Source organism: Monodon monoceros, unplaced genomic scaffold (genome assembly GCF_005190385.1).
Source record: "Monodon monoceros isolate NGI ecotype Baffin Bay Population unplaced genomic scaffold, NGI_Narwhal_1 Super_Scaffold_10, whole genome shotgun sequence".
Lineage (NCBI taxonomy): Eukaryota > Metazoa > Chordata > Mammalia > Artiodactyla > Monodontidae > Monodon > Monodon monoceros.
In genome coordinates, this window is record NW_021703766.1 from 27803031 (window position 1) to 27823427 (window position 20397).

The following is a 20397-nucleotide window of genomic DNA, read 5'->3' on the forward strand; positions in this document are numbered from 1 at the left end:
CCCTGCCATCCTCCACGAGGGCCCCCTACCCTCCCTGCCATCCTCCGGATCTGAAGCCCCTATGGTCCCATATTCCCTATCCAGCACTGGAACCACATGAACACAAAATGGGTGACACCTCATACAGAAAGCTGGTCAGAACAGGAGATGGGACCTCGGTGGGTGGGTGGGGAAGAGGGCCCAGTGCTGTGGGGGAGGGAAGAGAGATGGTCTGAGAGACGCTTTCTGCTGACCGATGGGGAGGCTAAGAAACCCAGCCAGGGCTTCCCTGGCAGCGCAGTGGTTAAGAATCTGCCTACCAATGCAGGGGACACGGGTTCGAGCCCTGGTCCAGGAAGATCCCACATGCTGCGGAGCAACTAAGCCCGTGCGCCACAACTACTGAGCCCGCGTGCTACAACTACTGAAGCCCGTGCGCCTAGAGACTGTGCTCTGCAACAAGAGAAGCCACCGCCATGAGAAGCCCGCGCACCACAACAAAAAGTAGCCCCCCGAGCTTCCCTGGTGGCGCAGTGTTTGAGAGTCCGCCTGCCGATGGAGGGGACACGGGTTCGTGCCCCGGTCTGGGAAGATCCCACATGCCGCGGAGCGGCTAGGCCGGTGAGCCATGGCCGCTGAGCCTACACGTCCAGAGCCTGTGCTTTGCAACGGGAGAGGCCACAACAGTGAGAGGCCCACGTTTACCGCAAAAAAAAAAAAAAGAGTAGCCCCCACTTGCCACAACTAGAGAAAGCCCAAGCGCAGCAAGGAAGACCCAATGCAGCCAAAAATAAATAAATAAATAAATAAATTTAAAAAACCTCTCCTTAAAAACAAAAAAAAAGAAAGAAACCCAGCCAGCTCCTGCTCCCTTTCTCTCTACCAAAGCCACACGCACAGGCAGATATTCAAAAAGACAGCAGGGTCAGCTCAGCGTATCCTGTGGGGAAACAGAAAGCTCTGGGCAGGGCCTTCTCCAAAATACCCCCTGCACGCCCCAGTAATGGAGCCTGAGACTCCACCATTAGAGTCATCTCATGTGGACAAGTATCCTACAAGGTCAGCATGGAAAGGGAATTTGGGGATCATCAAGTCTAACTCTCTCATTTTATAGGAAGGGAAACTGAGGCTCGGGGCCAGGCGTGAACGAGCCTCCCAGCCCAGGGCTCTTCCTGCCACATCAGGTGCCATTAGGAGAACCGTGCCCTTAAGGGGGGTTGAGCTATCCGTGGGGTGGCAGAGACAGTATTCTCCAGTGAAGCAGGAACAGGGATCCACGCTCTGGCCAAGTCATGGGTGTGCATTGCCACCCACAGGAGGAGGCACCTTGAGGGAAGGGGACCCAGGACTGCTAAGCTTCGATGACTGGAGAATCAGGGGCACTTGCAGCTCCACCTGGGAAGGGCCTAGAAGATGAATGAGAGCCTCCCTGTCAGGCATGTGTCCCCAAAGCCTCCTCTAGCCCAGACTTTCGAGACATGACCTCAGGGGTGCCCACTGTGGTGACCCTTGTCCACAGGAGGTTCTGGGCAGACTCAACACTGCTCCTCAGATGACAAGCCCACTGTGAGTGCTCCCTGGGGCACAGAGGTGACCCATGGGGCAGAGGGCCCCACAGCCTGCAGGGCCTTCATCTATATGCCCATGAAAAACTACATCTCAACCCACCCTCTCTTCCTGTCCTGACCCCCCAAATGGTACCTCTCCCGAGTGGTCCCTCCTAGGCCCTGGGGAAGGCTGTGACTGCATCCCATCCAAGGAACCAAGGCCCGGCGAGCGGCCAGCTGGCCAGTGCTCTCCTGCCCTCCCCACCCCCTTAATCCACACCAGCAGGGTTCCATTTCTGCAGTCTCAGCGTCGTCCCAACAGACACACGGGCAGAAGGGTCACAAGATAAGGGAGGGACCATCTGGTCCCATTGCCTGATTTCCTTTAGGACTCTGTGTCCGCTTTCTTTAAGACATGAGGTACACGGGGTTTTTTTTTGGCCGCACCCCGAGAACCCTTGCCCCCTACAGTGGAAGTGCGGAGCTTTGACCACTGGCCGGCCTGGGAAGTCCCGCTATGGCGCTTATTTCTCCAGGTGCACCCAAGACCACCTACCTTGGTCAATGTGGAAAAACTCAGTTTAATCCTGAAGTCAAAAAGATGAGAATTTGGCCCTCCATTGTGCTCCCAATCCCCCAGAAAAGACACTCTAGGAATTATTTCAAGTGCTTCCGTCTATATTTAGGGCCCTCCACAGAGAGCCCTCTTGAGCTCTCTCATGAGATTTGCCATTCCAGCCACCAGGCCTTTGCTTGGGCAGGCCCTTCCTCTGGCTATGCCCTCCCTCCCTCCTTCATGGTGCCTCTCCCTCTGAATTAAGACTCTAGGAGGAGTCTTCTCCCCCGAGAAGTCAGGTCCTAAGTCCTGGAGGGAAGCAGCCATATTTCCCCACCAACACCCCGTGCCTGACACCAGAGGGACAAGGGAGGGATATGCTGAGTCAACCGCTCACCCCTCTCTGCAGACATACCGGGAATCCAAGAGGCTTAAGTTCTCCTTCCTGGAGCAGGAGGCCTGGGTGGTAGTGATGGTGTGTGGTCAGGCCACTCGAGAAGTTCTCTCGTTTTTTGTACATCCCGTGTTCCACCAGATCCCGCTTCACCTCCACCCCACTCACGTTAACGCGTTTGCCCCCCACCCCGCCCTGCCCGGCTAGTGCTTGTTTTAATCCTTAGGCCAGAGTGGCTCCACCTGCTAGTTTATTAAAGGGAAACAACTGCCCTCCTGATGGTCCTTAACCTGAGGGTCAGTGAGGGACACGCCCCAGCTGCTGGTTTCCCTGGTAACTGATGACCCCACCTGATGTCAATTACGCTATGAATGGTAGCCTCCTTCTCCCCGCCCCACCCCCGCCCTGTCCGGCATTAACCAGTGAGGTGTCGCTCCAGAACCTTTTGCTTAAGATCCCCTGTCCAAGATCCCCAATGGTCTTGAGGCTGGGCAACTACAAGTCTCGCAGGCCTGCAGACTGCAGCCCACAGGTGGTATCCTGGGGAGAGAAACCAGGTTCCCTGTGAGCAGGGGCCCTCCTCAGAGCAGAGAGCAACCCCCAAGCCCAGGACCCTCAACTCTCTATGCTGAGTGATGGGAGAGGTGTGGGGAGAGGTGGACCCTGGGGACTCTTGGGGTCAGCCTAGCATTGATATTCTACAAACAAAAGGGAGTTTCCCAGGACCTGCTGCTTGGGGATTATGTGGCACGTCCTCTCCTGGATTCTCACTCATCCACATTTCCAACAGCTTCTTCCTGGTTTGAACCTGCACCAGGACTTTCCCGCATGGCTCACTTCCTCCACCTTCAAAATGAAACCATCAGCAAAACAAGGTGACACTTCATCTTCTGGCAGTTGGATTTAGCTGCATTTTTACATTCCAGAGACCAAGTATGGATCCTCAACCAGGAGCATTAGCTTTACCACCTGGGAGAGAGCTTGTTAGAAATGCAGACTCACAGCCCCTACCCCAGGCTCACCAAACCAGCAACTCTGAGGATGAGCCCAGGAATCTGTGTTTTAACAACCCCTGCAGGTGATTCTGATACAGGCCAAAGTTTGAGACCCATAGCACTAGATAACTTTCAAATAGCCTCTTGATTTGGGGTTATGAGTTGTATAAGCACCCAACCACCCACCCCTTTTTGCTTCATAGCTCCAGGCACAATTAGTGGTTATATAGTCTTTTGTTTGGCTAGATATTATCTATCTCTGCCTATGTCCCCTAGACTATAAGCTTCACAAAGTCATGAACCATATGGGCCTGGCTCAGAGTAAGAACTCAACAGATATTGTTGAAAATACATCCATCCATACATAAAAATGCTGGGGCCACAGAAACTGTTGACTCTGATATGAATGTGACATGTGACCTTAAACAAATGTCCTTCTAGTTCTCAGCCCCTGGAACTCCCTTTGTACAGTGAAGGGGTGGGTCCAGCTGACCCTTGAGGGCCACGCCGCTCTCTACCATTTTAGCAGAGGCTCAGTTTGACGCCTCCCCAATCCAGCCATCCCGCACCAGTGCCAACCAAGGCATCTCCTCCCACACCCCACCCCAAAGCCTTCTGGAGCTTCTACTGCTTCCTTCTGGCCTTTAAGTCTCCTTGACATGATCTCAACCTAACTCCTGGCCTGATCTGCAACTCCTTTACCCCCAAACAACCCTTCCCTCAGCCACGCTGGGCTTCCTTCCTCCCCCTGGTCCTGTCACTGCTGTTCCCCAGGCAGGACACCTGCGCTTGGCTCTCTCCCTGCCCCTTAAAAGCCAGTTCAAACTGCCTTCTGGAAGCACTCCAGCACATAGAAGTCTTGGTTAATAGATTCCTAAAAAGCATGTATGTCCACAGTCAGACTCAAAAGCAAGAAGGGAAGTCCTCAGGACCCAGAAACAACAGGGGACTCTGAGAAAAGTCAGGGGAGGGGGAAAGAAATGGGATATTCTGGGAGGTGGAGTTTACAGCTGGGTGTTAAGAGTACTCTAAACTTTACAGATTCCTAGATTAAAAAAAAAGTAAATAATACAAAATTCAAAAAGATTAAAAAAAAACAACCTAAATGCAGTGTGCTAACCTGGATTGGATCCTGGGACAGAAAAAGTCTATCAGTGGAAAAACTGGTGAAATTCAAAGTCTGGAGTCTGGTTAATAGCAATATACCAACATTAATCTCTTAAGTTACAACAAATGTGCCATGGTTGTGACTGGTGGTTTCTTTTCCTTATACTTTTCTCTGTTTTCCACTCTGTGCCTACATTACTTTTGTCTGCCGTTTTCATGTATGAAGAAATATTGAAGACATGCAGAGGGGCATTAAGAGTAGTACTGATCATCAATTCCTTACCTACAATGACAAAATCAAACATGCTCTGAAGACTACAAGTTTCTTTCTTAAGTTTGTCAGCAAACCTGGCCATTTGGATGGAAGGCTGTTTATAGTACTTACCTTGCTTTATGTGAAAATTCATATGCAGAGAAATGTCAGTGGACTTGATTGTGGGGTGCCACCCCAGACCCCATGCGGGTGTCCTGCAATATATCCAATGTGCATGTACTTGTACTACCTTCTAAAACACACAAAATTCTGGATTTGGAAAGTCATGTGGCCCTAATGGAGACGGACAGTGGTTTGGGGACCTATGTTCCAAACACCCACGTCCCACCACCCAGGTTAAGAAATAAGATATTACTAAAACTGTCAAAACTCCCATGTGTACCCCATTCATAACTTGTATTGTGTGATTTTGATGATCAGGAGGACAGCCATGTTTTAGAAACAACCAATCACAGCAGAAGCAGTGAGAAGAACTTGGAGGTTTCAGAGGTCCATCTGTGGAGGGGTTGCCAACTACCGGCCTCCCCATCTCCCTGCCTTCCTCCGTCTGTACCCACTTCACCTCTTCAGGTGTAAGCCTCAGGGACTTCCCTGATGGTCCAGTGCTTAAGAATCTGTGCTTCCAATGCAGGGGGCGTGGGTTCAATCCCGGGTCGGGGAACTAAGATCCCACGTGCTGCTGGTGCAGCCAAAAAAAAGTGTAAGCCACAAAAAGTTGGCTGCCTGGGCGTAGGGAGGGGAATTATACCATCAGTGAAGAACCATGATACCCTTGTTCTGACAGTAGAGCTTGCACATCTTGAGGCTGTAGACAGTTACCTGGGCCTGGTTGGCGGGGAAGATATGGGAAAGCAGTGGGAGACACAGAGGGGGTCCCATGGCTAGGATGGGGGCCCATCAGAACAGCTGTGGCCACTGCCTCTGGAGACACAAGGGACAAAGCTGACTCGGGGTTCCCAGGGCTGAGAGAAAAAGGAAGCAGCTAGAGCAGTGGCTGGGGCCCAGGCCACACCATCACTAATTTGCCAGTGACCTGGGCATCACTCTTGCCCTCCCTGGCCCTTGGTTTTCTCACCTGTGTGATAGTGAAGTAATCCCTTGCCCTGTCCATCTCTTAGTGTGTGGAAAGGCCTTCTATGTCTCACTTTCTTCATCTGTAAAATGGGGATAATAATAGTACCTACCTCCGAGGGTTGTTGCAAGGATTAAATGAGAGAATCAACATAAAGAACTTGCAGAAGGACCTGCGCATGGTCACCCTCCAAAAGAAGCTGCCATTGCTTTTGTGTAACAATATTCATGAAATGCTGACTATGCTTCAGCCCTGGGTGAGGATATGGGGGACAGTGCAGAGCTCAATAGACCTGGTCTCTACCTTCAGGAGGCTCAACGTTTATCAGATAATCCCAGAACTAAATGTAAAATGGCACCTGAGGAGCGTCTTAAAGGATGGATGCACCGGACTGTGGTTTGAGAGCCCTGGAGAGCAAATCTCACCTAGTTAGGGAATGGGGAGGCCCTCTCTGAGGATAAGGAGTAATCAGATGGGGCAAGGAAGAGGGGACACCTCTGGGCAGGGGGGCACAGCATGTGCAAAAGCCCTGTGGTGGGTGGGGAACATGGTCAATGCACAGAATGCACAGGCAGCCAGGGGCTGGGAAGTACGGCCCGAGGTGGCCTGGGCAGGAGGGCAGGACCTCTGATTTGCAGACTGTTGGGCTGGGCTCAGGGAGACCTCTCCCCATCAAAAAATTGAACCAATAGGTACCTTGCAACAAAATGTTTTATTTAATACACAGCTGAGCTCAAACAAAAAAAAGGGACAATCCCAGATACTAAAGATGAAAAGGGAAATGAGAGCTAAAACCATAAGTAAGGTGGCCCAGAGAGACAGGCACTGGATGTGGGTTCAGACCACACTAAAATGGGGTTTTAACACTATCAGAGGGAGAGAAGTGAGAGGAGGGGGGATGGAAATACCTCCTCGCAGTGAAAAGGAGACCAAATGACTTCACCCACCAAAGGAAGCCACAAGAAACGTCAAGGTGGGTCTGGGAGGGTATAACTTGAGAACCCGAGCCTGCAGCTCGGGTTCAGCATAATTCAGATGTGCAGCTCTGAATTATGTATGTATTTATACTTCCAGCATGGTGCAGGACTTCCTGAACTGAGAAATGGACCTACAAAGCCAGGAAGGAAGGAATGCTGTAACCTTTGGGGTCCCTGGCAGTAATAAGTGCAAAATTATTCTCTAAGGAAATGTGGGTGATTCAGGGAGCAGAGTCTGTCCACAGAAAAACCAAATTCCACTAAAGGTGAGCTTCTAAGAAAATAAATATTACAAGCCACACAAGGAAACCACGAGAGAGAGCTAGCAAACACAACCAACAAGAGGATAAGCACCCCAAGGCTCTGACATAAGAGAACATGGAAGAAACTACAAAGGAACTAATTTTTCAATGATTAAAGAAATAGAGCCATAATGAAAGCATAGGACTCCAGGGGGGAAAAAAAAAAGATAGAATTGAAAAGGAAAACTTGAAAATAAACTTAAGAAGATGTGGAGAAAAGGGAACCCTTGTGCACTGTTGGTGGGAATGCGTATTCATGCAGCCACTATGGAAGACAGTATGGAGGTTCCTCAAAAATTAAAAATAGAACCACCATGTGATCCAGCAATTCCACCTCTGGGTATCTTTCCAAAGAAAACAAAAACACTGATTCAAAAAGATATGCACCCCCATGTGCACTGCAGCATTATTTGCAAAAGCCAAGATATGGAAGCAACCTAAGTGTCCATCAATAGTTGAATGGATAAAGAAGATGTGGTATAACAAATACTACTCAGCCATGAAAAATAATGAAATCTTGCCATGTGCAACAACATGGATGGACCCAGAGGGTACTGTGCTAAGTGAAATAAGTCAGACAGAGAAAGGCGAATACCGTATGATTTCACTTATACGTGGAATCTAAAAAACAAAACAGATGAACAAACATAACAAAACAGAAACAGACTCGTAGATACCCAGAACAAACAGGTGGTCGCCAGAGGGCAGGGGGCTGGAGGGATGAATGAAATAGGTGAGGGAGACTGAGGTACAAACTTCCAGTTATAAAATAAATGGGGACTTCCCTCGTGGCGCAGTGGTTAAGAGTCTGCCTGCCAATGCAGGGGACACGGGTTCAAGTCCTGGTCTGGGAGGATCCCACTTGCTGCGGAGCAATAAGCCCGTGGGCTACAACTACTGAGCCCACGGTCCACAACTACTGAAGCTCATGTGCCTAGAGCCCGTGGTCTGAAACAAGAGAAGACACTGCAATGAGAAGCCTGCGCACCACAACAAAGAGTAGCCCCCGCTCAACACAACTAGAGAAAGCCTGCGCTCAGCAACGAAGACCTAACGCAGCCAAAAATAAATAAATTAATTAATTTAAAAAAAATAAAATAAACGAGTCACAGGAATGAAATATACAGCATGGGGAATACAGTCAATATTGTAATAACTCAGGTGATAGATGGTACTTAGATTTGTGATCATCCTGTAATTTATAGAAATAATCGCTGTGTTGTGCACCTGGAACTAACATAGTGTTGAAGGTCAATTATACTTCAATTTAAAAAAAGGAACTTAATAGAATTTCTAGAAAAGAAAATTATTAATTTTAAAATGAAAAACTCAGTGAATGAGTAAACGGATGAGACACAGCTATAAAAAGAATGAGTGAATTGAAAGAGATAATTGAAGAAATGATTCAGAATTTAGCATAGAGATAGAAAGAGATGGAAACTATGACAGAGCAACTAAGAGACATAGAATGGAATGAGAAGGCCCAACATACGTCTAGTGGAAATTCAAGACGTTAAGAATAGAAAAAATAGGGGAGAGACAATAATTGGAGAAAGAGTGGCTGAGAAATTTCCAAAGCTGATGAAAGACACCATCCCTTAAACTGAATGCTTATGCTGAGTCCGAAACAACTAGATTGAGAGGTAAACAGGGGCCAGAAGATACATGACCCTGGAGCCCATGTCAGAGAATTTTGCTTTTATCCTAGGACTTTTATTCTTGATGAGTTTTAAGCAGACAAGTGAACAATCAGCTTTGCTTCTGGAGGCTAGTGTGGGGAACAGATTCAGGAGATGTCAGGATGCAGGAGGCTGTAGATGGGTCCCCACAAGTGATAATGGTAGCCTGGCCCAGGTGGAGATGGAAACAGAGAAAAGTGGACAGGCTCCAGAAATACTGAGGACATAATAGGGACTCCGTAATGGGGATGATGAGAAGAGCAAGTCAAGGGCAAGCTTAAGATTCTGAGCTGCAAAGACCTAAACAGACATTTCTCCAAAGAAGACAAACAGATGGCCCATAGACACATGGAAATGTGCTCAACATCGCTAATTATTAGAGAAATGCAAATCAAAACTGCAGTGAGGTACCACCTCACACTGGTCAGAATGGCCATCTTTAAAAAGTCTACAAATAACAGATGCTGGAGAGGGCGTGGAGGCTGCCCTCCCACCACTCCCACCTCGTGATGGGACCCTAGGTGGGTGGTTTTGATGACAGGCAATCCTGTCAGGGAAACGTCCACCTGACGTCTGCATCCAAGGGGATGTCGGCTGTGGGGAGGGAGAGATCAGGGTGGAGCCTCAGGATGGGGCGCCTGCCCTGAGTCACCTGCTCCTTCTGGCCCTGCCCAACACTCACAGGTGCCCCCAGCCTCCAGCCTCAGGGCTCCCATCTGTAAAATGGGTCCTGGGGTGCACAGGGTGCACTTTGTCATTCTCTCTCTTCTCAACTTCTGTCTGTGTGGGTGGCCCTGCCCTGCAGAAGCCCTTCTAGAAGAGTGGTTCAGAGTGTGGGACTGAGTCGGAGATGTGGGCTGTAATCCCAGCCCTCTACTGCTGGGTGATCCGTGGGCAGGGACCGAGCCTCACCCCCAGCACCCTCGGTGTCCTCGTCTCCAATGAGAGCATCCACCTCAGAGCTATGTATTTAATGGAACAATCTGGTAAAAGTGGGTGAATGCCCAGTAACATGAGCTACTCTGATTTTCCTCCTAATCTTCTCCCAAGAGAAACCTGGAGATCGCCCCCCCCCCCCACCAGCTCTGGTCTGCGTCATGGAGTTCAACAGGCCAGACCAGGAGTCGGCAAACTTTATCTGTAAAGGGCCACATAGTAAATATCTTAGGCTTTGCGAGCCATGCAGTCTCTGTGCAACGACTCCACTTTGCTACTGCAGGGCAAAAGCAGTCACAGGCAAGAGCATCTACATGAGTGGGCGTGGCCATGAGCCAATAAAACTTTATTTATAAAAGCAGACAGCAGGACGAACTTGGCCCTCGGGAGGTAGTTTCCAACTCCTGGTGCAGAACCAGCATGGGGGCTGGAGGGTGGCGGGGGAGTGTAGTAGTACTGCCTCAAGAGCCACGCCCTTGGTGAGGCCCCCTGGGCCCCTGGCCCTGTCTGTGTTCTGGCAGCTGCTTGGGCCTGTCCAGGGAGGCTGGCCTCACCCTCGCATTAGCTTTGCCTACACGCACTCTGATGGCACAGCCCCTGGCGTGGTGTTCCCAGAGAGACGAGCAAGGTTCCCGTTCCAGGTTTGGGCAGTGATGGGAGTGGGGTCGGGGGAAGGATCTAGCACACAGGAAGACGCAATTATGCTCACTCCACCCCCTCCTCCACCCCTCCACTGCCAGTCCACACTGCCCCGGACCTGGTGCCACCAGGGGTCTCCCCTCCTAAGGCCCCCACAGGAGCCCAGAGGGTCTACCCAGTGGGTTTCACTGTCCTTTATTGCCTCTGTTCACTGAGTACCTACTACATGCCAGGGTCCAAAGAGCCGGGCGCATCGCTCAGCCTGGCCACCTCCCCCTCTGCTGGCCAACCACAGGGGGAGCAGTTATGACGTAGTAAGAACAGGGACTTGGAATTTTTAGATGGCCCAGGCTCAAATTCTGCTCTTCTGCTTCCCAGCTTGGGGGAGGGGGGATGGGTTCCCCTCGACTCCCTAAATTTCAGTTTCTCCATCCATAAAATGGGCTGTTAGCACTACCTTCCTTGCTGGGTGATTGTGAGCATTCCACAGTTAATCTAAGTCAAGTATTTGGTTGGTAGCACGTTCTGCAAACATTGGCTTGTATTCGTGTTAGGACTGGGACAGGACAGTGCTTCCTACCTCTCAGATCACCTTCTCCTCTTGTCCTGGGTCTCTCTCAAAGGCCCGGTGATGTCCCCATTAGACAGATGAGAAAACTGAGTCCTGAGTAGTTTTTTCTTCACTGCACAGCCTTGTGGGAGTTCCCCCTTAGCCCAAGGCTGTATGGGAAGGGAGGGAAGAGACTCAGGGAGTCTTAGATCTCCAAACCACTTTCTTCCTCTTAGCTTTCACCTGTTGTTTGCTGCTGCTTGAGAAGTACTTGACAGTATGCTCATGCTGGGGGTACCAGGCTAGTAACAGCAGTAGTAATAACAGGGACCAACTGGGCCGGGTACCATCTTAAGCATTTTATTTACATTTTTTTCCACTCAATTCTCACAACCTCCGTATGGGGTAGCTGCTATTATCACCCCCATCTTGCAGATGAGAAAACAGAGGTTCAGAGAGGTTACGTGACTTGCCCAAGGTCACAGCCTGACAGGCAGCAGCCCTGAGGGGAAGTGACTTGCCATAGCCTGGCCATAACTAATCACCAAACGGTAGAGCCACACAGGGGCTGTGAGACCCAGATAGGGGCAATGACTGTCCCAAGGTTGCACAGTGACCAAAGGTGGCCTCCTGGTTCCCACCACTGCCTTCCAAGGCATGTAGACCAAAGCACACTCACCAGCCCTTGTCTGGACTAAGCTGGCTATGATGTTGGAGGTGATGCAGATCTCTTCGCAGATCTGGGGCGGACAGGGCAGGCGGCTCACCAGGCTGGAAAGGAGACCAGAAGAGGGGCAGGGCCACGTGGGGGTGGCAGTGCTGGGAACAGGCACAGGGGGCTGACCACACTGGGAAGTGGTGGCTGTTTCTCAGGGAAGGGCAATGGGGGGAGGAGGACCCAACCTTGGGGCATAACCCTGGACTGCTCCCCACAATGAGTGGTCGGGCCAGAGGGGTAGGCGAGCCCCGCTCACCTGTCCCTTTAGGACCAGCTTCAGGGTGAAGGAGATGAAGTCGGTGAACAGCTGCTTGGTCCACCTGGGCCTGAAGGGAGCAAGTGCTGCGGCGCTCCAGTCCTGTGCATCCATTGAGCGCCTACTGTGTGCCAGGCACTGCTCAGGGCTCTGTCAGCCTTGGAATCCTCCTATAACCCAGCTATAACCCCATTTCACAGCTAAGAACACTGAGCCTCAGAAGGAGCCTCGGACCTGAGTGTTAATCAGCCCAGAGTTCCTCGGGAGGCCCCACTGCCCGTGATGTTCATACCTGTTACACTCACACATATGGATATGCCTGAATCCAGATTCACACATGTGTCCAACTGCTCCATGGGCAGAGAGGGGCCTGAATCAGGGATGCTCACAGCAATTTGACAGAGGGTTGGCCAAGACAAAGATCTGAGTAGAGTACTCAGGATCTCAGGTTCCAGAGTCAGGGGGGCTGCTGGTTTCAAATCCTGCCCCCATCCCCTAGTGGCGAGCTGTGTGTCCTCAGCCAGTTACTTAGCTTGGCTAGGAACTGTAGCTGCGAACTTGTGTGATGCCTGGGATGCCAGCAGATATGAGTTTTTCTTTCCTTCCTAAGCTCTCTGTGCCTCAGTTTGCCCATATGTAAGAATGGGGTTAATAACACAATCTACCTTCCAGGGTTGGGTTGTGAGGATGTAAATTAACTAATCCATGCAAATGGCTTGGAAAAGTGCTTGGCTCATAGCAAGTTCTCAGTAACTGTAAGCGATTCTTTTTTTCCAGCCTTTAAGGGGGCGTTGATGGGGAGAGGTAGGTAATGACCCCACTGAAAAGACTGATCCCCCAGGCTTGGCTGCCACAGGCATGGTCTGGGGTTGACCCTCGGAGGGGCAGTGGACACACCACCCTTCCATACTCCTGGGGCTCATGCTAACAGGAAGGGGCACAAGTAGAAATGGGGGCCACAGAGGCAGCGTAGTTACTTGCACTCCCCTTGGAGATGCAGGAGCGGCCTGTGGAAAGATAGGTAGCATTCAGGGGCATTGGTCCACACACTGCCAGAATCACAGGCTGCAGAGTCCCCTGACACCACATCAGGGCAGCCTCGGCCTCCAGGCAGAGCCCATGTGCTGCCCAGGCCAGCCAGGAGCTAGGCTAGCTTTGGGCTCCCCCAGCCAGCAAACTTCCCAGGCTGGACCATCTTTGGCAGCCTCAGAATCCTTGGTCTGCCTAGCCTTCCCTCTCCACTGCGGCCGATTCCTGGAGTCCAGCCTCCCTGCCTCCCCAGAGGGAGTAGGACACATATTCAGCTGTGTGTGTTGATCTGAAGGTCAGTAGAGTCGATTTCAAAGTCGACAGGCTGATCAACCCTCAACCTGCAAGGAGGTCACGGCCCAAGACCCTCTCTCCGCCCTCAGCCCAGAGAGGGCCAGGGAGAGGCGTGTCAGCTGAATGGGAATGCTTATCTCCAGGCACCCCAGGGTCCCCTTGAAGATCACAGGCGCATTCTGAATGGAGACATTGGTGGGCTTGTCTTCCACCAACTCTACCTGGCTGCTGGAGACCGACAGGTGGCTGATCTGGACGCTGGGAGAACAAAGGGAAATAAGGAAGGGCGTCGGGGGCCTGGGAAGAGGCAAGGGGGTGTTTTTGTCACATCTCCACTTCTTGTCATCCTGCACTGCCCAGGGATGCAGTGGGCAGAGCCCTGCCCTATCCTCCTGGAGCTGAGTCCAGCTTCACCTAGCATCAGTCATGGTCAATCACATTTAATCTCTACTCCATCCATGTTTATTTTGGATAAGTTATATATTAATGAAATTTATTCTATGGAAGTTTGGTCTTATTGAATTGTTGATGATTTATTCAGGGTAATATCTCTTTTAACTTCTCCAGGCAACTTTGCCATCTCTGACCTCTTGTGATGTAGGTCTAAGATGGCTTTATCCTCATTTTATAGAAGGGAAACTGAAGCCTAATGTTACACAGAGAGTGCGGGGCTGGGGCAGCCCCGTTGGACGCCCCACTAGACCTGGGATACCCCCACTCCAGCTGCTGGCGGCAGGTGCTTTCCTCCCAAGAGGTAACGGTGGCATTCAGCATCGCCAGCGCCCCCTAGTGGTAGTAAAATGTTTACACCGACTCCAGCACCAGGTTGGTTACCTGTGCAAATCAGAGTCCACCTTTATTGAGCTTGTCCTTGGGGGGCGGGGGGGGGGCGGTTTGGGGAAGATGAGGTTTTAGGACAAAGATTAGGTCCCTGAGCAGTGTCTTCCCCATCCCTGAGGCCTCACACAGACATACAGACACAGAATCTGTTCCCTTGCACCCTGAGGGGCCCAGAAGGTGGATGTGTCGTGTTCCAGGGGCCAAGCCTAGTGCTCAGACCTGGGTTGGAACCTGAGCTTGCCGCTGCTAGCCTCGCTGTGTGACCTCCAAGCTGCCTAGCCTCTCCGAGCTCCTGTTTCCTTGTTCAGTAAGCGGGGCCAGTAGAGGGATGTGCTGAAGGTAAAATGAGGTATTGTTTGTAAAGGCGCCTGGCCTATAGCACAGCCTCAGCCCAGGTAAAGTCCGGAGACTCAGTTTGCCAAGAGATCTTACTACCCTGCCTCCCTCTACCCAAAAAAGACCCCATCAGTAGGGGAGAGAAAGGGCTGTTCTAAGGCCCGAATCTTACTGGGGCTGTTGGAGAGACTGATACCTTCCAATAAATCCCCACAGGGGCACTGGCGGATGGTGAGTGGGTTGAAGCAGCATGGTGGGGGCAGGTTGTGCAATACCAGGCTTCTGGCCCTGGTGTCAAGTCAGGTGGGGAGGTCTGAGTTCTCCTGGCTGCCCTTGCTCTCCGGGGGCTGGGGGCAAGTTTCAGGCTACTCCCCGCCAACCCCCAACTGTTCACACTCCAGACCTGACTCACTTGTGCAGACCTTACTTGACTTGGCCAAGGGTCACCATGGCCCTTTGCCCTTGATATCGCTGGAGGCTGTCTGGATCACCTTGGCGGTCTCCTGGCTCATGAGGAGGGAGGGCAGTGGTGAGGGGCTGCAGGCCCAGGACCAGTGCCCTGTCCCCTGGCCTCAGCTGTGGCTCAGCCTCTTTGGGATGAGGGGCTGGACTTGGCCTCACTCTGGCATAAGTTAGATGGCTACGCTCAGGGCACACAGAGAGAGAGCTCTGACCCCTGACCCTGGCCAGAGATCCCAGTCATACCCTAGCCTCTGGATCCCAACACACAGGAACCCCATGATCCTAGTCAAATGGCAGCCTCTGAACCCAGCCACACACTAAGCCCAGCGTCACCCATCACTGTGCTGGGACACCTCCTCCCCTAAATACAAACTGAGTGTTTAGTCCTGGGACTCAAACTTTGAGATCCTGCATTTTAGAGATCATTGCATTTAGCCTCCCTATGCCCTTAAGAGGCTGGGGCCCAGAGAAGGTAGGGGAGCTGACCAAGGTCACACAGCAGTGAGTGAGTGACAGAGCCTCCCCATCCTGGGCTCATGCTAACCCCTGACTCCAGCCATGGAAGGATCCCCAACACCAAATACACACGGACCTCCTAACCTTCACCTTCTAACCTGACCCTAAACCTGGCTCTGCTCTGAAACTTAACTCGAACCCCAGAATGATCCTGGGTCCCAGGCAAACACAAACTCCCACATCAGGCTGTTTGCAGCCCCTCAGGGACCTTCTCACCGAAGAGCTTGACTTGAAGGTGAGGACAGGAGAGAGTGAGGACTGCTCCACTCAGCCCAGGGCTGTCCTCTCTCTGGGCTACAGTGTGGCAGCCCCTGCATCAGAGCTGGCTTCTGGCCAGGGAGGCTCCTCCTCAGTGGATGCCCCCCAAAGGAGCCCCGGACCGACAGACAAATGGGTGGACAGACAGATGCATGCACAGAGCAGTGGTGGTGGTACTTACACCCCAGGAGGGCAGGCTTGGTAACTCGATACACAACGCCTGGTACAAAATGCCTTTGGGGCAGGCGCGGTCACTGCCCAGCAGGACTGGGGGCAGGAGAGAGGCAGCGAGCGTTGTTCTCGGGCAGCCGTGGGGGGGCCCACGCAGAGCTCATGTCTGCACAGCTCCCACGGGACAGGAGGCACTTCCGGGGCAGAGGGTCTTGCCTAATTTGCTGCCCTTCCGGCCTTCTCTCAGGTTCAGAGCCAGGCATCCAGCCAGGATTCCCACCTTCTGCTTGTCTCCCCTCTACCACCTGGCACCATGTTTGCCCTCTCCTATGTATCTGGATAATTGCTTAATACTTAAAACAAAATTTATTCTTTTTTTTACTTAAACAAATGTATGTAAAAATAAACGTTATCTCTTTTGCCATAAATAGAAAGAGGCTAACATATAATGACAATAAAATGAAGACATTTCATTGTTGCCAGATACTCTCGCTTGACAATGACCCTAAGTTTGAAGCATGCTGTTGCATGTAAATCAAAACTCAGTTCAAAAAGGGAGACAGCTTTGTGGGTTTTCCCTCGCTGGAATTTGGTACCAGGGTACTTAATGCACGCCCCCAGGGGTACGTGCCTCACACTTCCGTATTCTGGTTTAGAGATCATTGCCCTTAGCCTCCCTTATTGAACTGTGCAAGAGGCTGAGGCCCAGAGACAGGAAGCGAGCTGCTTGAGGCCACACAGCAGTCAGTGAGAGGGCCTCCCCACCTTGGGTTCTTTCTTTGCCCCCATTGACCTGCTGTCTCCCCAGAGCTTTTGCCCTCCTTGGAGCTTCCCAAACCCCCTCCATCACCGACAGCCTGTCTCTGGGGCAGAATGAGGCAAGGGGCTATCTTGGAGTACACCTCCGGCCCCATGCTGGCACCCTTCAAGGTCTCTTTGCAATTACAGTAGCCTGGAATCAGAATTTTGGGGGTGTCGGGACCACTCCTGCCAGCTGGGTTCCCATGTCCTTGGCTTCCAGAGGATTGAGAGGTAGGAAGGGAACAACTCTGAGTGAACGCCTGCCACACCCAGGACCGAGCAGCGCACTCACCGTCAGTGTCCCCCTCCCGCACCGCCAGGAGCTCTACCGACAGGCGAACACACAGAGGGACGTGCTGGCACTCACCTGGCACCTCACAGTTGCAGCTCCGGAGGTCTGGGAAGCCTAGGTCCAGCGGGGCAGGAGGCCTGGGGACACACCGAGAGAATGGCGTTCTGCCACACTGAACTTAACCCCACGTCCTAAGATGGTAACAGGAGCCAGGCTGACAATGATCATGGCTCCTAGTGCCACGGTCTGTCTCTGTGGCCACCCTCTATAGGACGCCTTCCTGGAGTACGTACCTCGTCCTTGCCACCCCCTCCCGTTCTGAATTCTCTTCAGTACCAGTCACAGGACACATAGCATGGTTCACCATGGATGAGCTCTTGTGCCATTCCATTTTTAAATATTAATCAATTAAGTTTTAAAATATAACACTGGCATCTGCATAGTCAAAAGTCACAGAGAAAAGGAAATCAAGTCACTTGTCAGCCCTCCCATCCTGGAGCAATCTGTCTGTGTGTCCGTGCATGCGTGTGTGTGTGTGGCGGGGGGGTGAGGGGCTTTCCTCCACAAAGGTTTTTGCCTCTGCACATTCATTCCACAAATATTTACTGAGCACCTACTCAACTAATGTGACCCCAGTCAGGGACACAGAGGGTGGGGAACAAGATGCCAGCCCCTCCTCTCACAGTCCCACATTCTAGACTTGGGTGGAGACTCAGGTACGGTGGTCTCACCTCCGCTTCCCAGAACCAGGAGGCAAGATGACTATTTGCTGAATAATAACATCCACCATTCACTGAGCTCTTATTGTGAGCCTGCTAGGCTGTGAGCTCCCTGAGCCAGGATCACGGCTGCACTGGATCCTCACATAGTAGGTGCTCAGCACATAGTAGGCCCGCAATAAAAGCTTGTTGAATGGCGTAGAAAAGCCAGGTGCTGTGCTGAGCTCTTTACATGCTTTATCTTATTTGGTTCTTACGATAACCTCCTAAGGAGCTATCAGTTATTATCTTCATTTCATAGGTGAGGGATCTGAGCTCAGAGAGACGCCCTAACATATTCTAGATGATGGAGCTGATGGACATCAGGAGGAGGACCTAAACTATAAGGTCTGTATTCTGTGCAGAGGGCTTTCACAAGTCCCCGAGCCCCGAGTGGGGGTGGGTAGGAGCACACACTGGGAGTCAGAGATCGGGTCTAGTTGGCCCTTGACTCACTCACTGTGTCACCGTGGATTGGTCACTGGCTCTCTCTGAACCTCAGCTGCCTCATCTGTAAAATGGGAAAATGTTGACCGTTGCCCTTTGCATCCAAGGAGATAAAGGCAGCAGACCCAATATGTATACATATAGCTGATTCACTTTGCTGTACAGCAGAAGCTAACAACATTGTAAAGCAATTATACTCCAGTAAAAAAAAAAGAGTCCTATATATAGGCTTTTGCTTGATCAGCACAAAGTATCTCTGGGTGGGTACACAAGATGCTGAAAACATGGGCTACCTCTGGGAGGAACTGGGTGTCTGGGAGAAAGGGGTGGGAGAATTCCACACCTTTTGAATTTTGGGTCACATGAATGTATTATTTTTCAAAAACTATGACATACAGTGTTTTACTCACAGCTGGGGCCAAGAATTCCCCTTAGCAGCTGAGACCAAACAGCCGATTTCTCCTTCTCAAGAGTCCTCAGGCAGGGAGCCAGGGCCGCAAGGATGTGACAGGATGCTATCCACAAAGGGAGGGCTTGCCCAGACTGCTCCCGGGCAGGTCCCTCCCTAGCCCCACGTGATACACCCACTCACAGAGCTGGGTGAGCCTCACTGATTCCCAAGGCCCAGCTAGAGGGGGCCTATTTCCCCTGGGCACCCAGCCCCTGGGGGGTACATACCCACAGTCATCGCGAGGGTATGATGAGCAGGCATGCGCCCATTGGCCACAGCAGGGTGGGGGCTGGAGGGCAGAGATTCCGCCCAGGAATCCCCAACACCCCCATCCACGGGCTGGGGCTCGGGAGCCTCGTTAATGGGCTCCATTTCCCAGGAACGGGAAGACTCCCTGGCGGGCTACTGTCCTCCTGGCTGCTGTTCATATTCCACTCCTGGGGTCGTGGAGGGCAGTGATTGAGGGTGCCCCGGCCAGGGTTCTGGCGGTCGCGTCTGTACCCACAGCAGAGAGGGAGGCATGCCCATCCTTTAGTGCAGCTGGCTGCTGGGGGGCCTGGCATGGGAGTATGAGAGGCCCAGGGGGTAATGGATTAAAAAGCAAAATAAGGGCTTCACTGGTGGCGCAGTGTTTAAGAATCCACCTGCCAATGCAGGGGACATGGGTTCGAGCCCTGGTCTGGGAAGATCCCACACGCCACAGAGCAACTAAGCCCATGCACCACAACTACTGAGTCTGCACTCTAGAGCCCGCGAGCCACAACTACTGAGCCCGTGGGCCACAACTACTGAAGCCCACGCACCACAACTACTGAAGCCTGCGTGCCTAGAGCCTGTGCTCTGCAACAAAGAGAAGCCACGACAATGAGAGGCCCGCGCACCGCAACGAAGAGCAGCCCCCGCTCACCACAACTAGAGAAAGCCTGCACGCAGCAACGAAGACCCAACGCAGCCAAAAATAAATAAATAAAATAAATTTTTTAAAAAAAGGTTTAAAAGGCAAAATAAAACAAATAGAACCAACCAAGCAACCAACCAAAACCAAAAACCAAAACCAAAAAAAAAAATCTATCCCTGGCCGGGAGGGATAAGTTAAGAGGTTGGGATTAACAGATACACATTACTATACCTAAAACAGATAAACAACAAGGACCTACTGTATAGCACAGGGAACTATACTCAATATTTTGTAATAACCTGTATGGGAAAAGAATCTGAAAAAGAATATATATATATAAAACAATCACTTTGCTGTACACCAGAAACTAATACAACATTTTAAATCAACTATTTCAATAAAAAAAATCTATCCCTTCAAACTTAGAACCCTGCGTCTTAAATTCTTAAAACTTAATAATCATAATCTCAGCTATATTTCTGAGCTATATGCTGTTTACATCATCTCATTTAATCCTCTTTTACTTTTATCATGGTAAAGTACACATACCTTAGAGTTTACCATTTTAAAAGGTACAGTGCAGCGACATTTAATACACTCACAGCGTTGCGTGCAAGCGTCAAATTCCAGAACACCTTCTTCACCCTAAAGGGAAACTCCATACCCAATAAGCAGTCACTCCTCCCAACCCCCCAGCCCCTGGCAACCACAAATCTGCTCTGGACCTTTTGTGTAAATGGAATCCTACATCACGATGATTGTAAAAGTGCAAAAAGTCAGCTAGGGATTAGGGCGGGGATAGCTTTTTAGTGGGGGGGGGGAGGGGGCATTGTTCAGTTTGCCACAGTTTCCCGAGGGAGAAG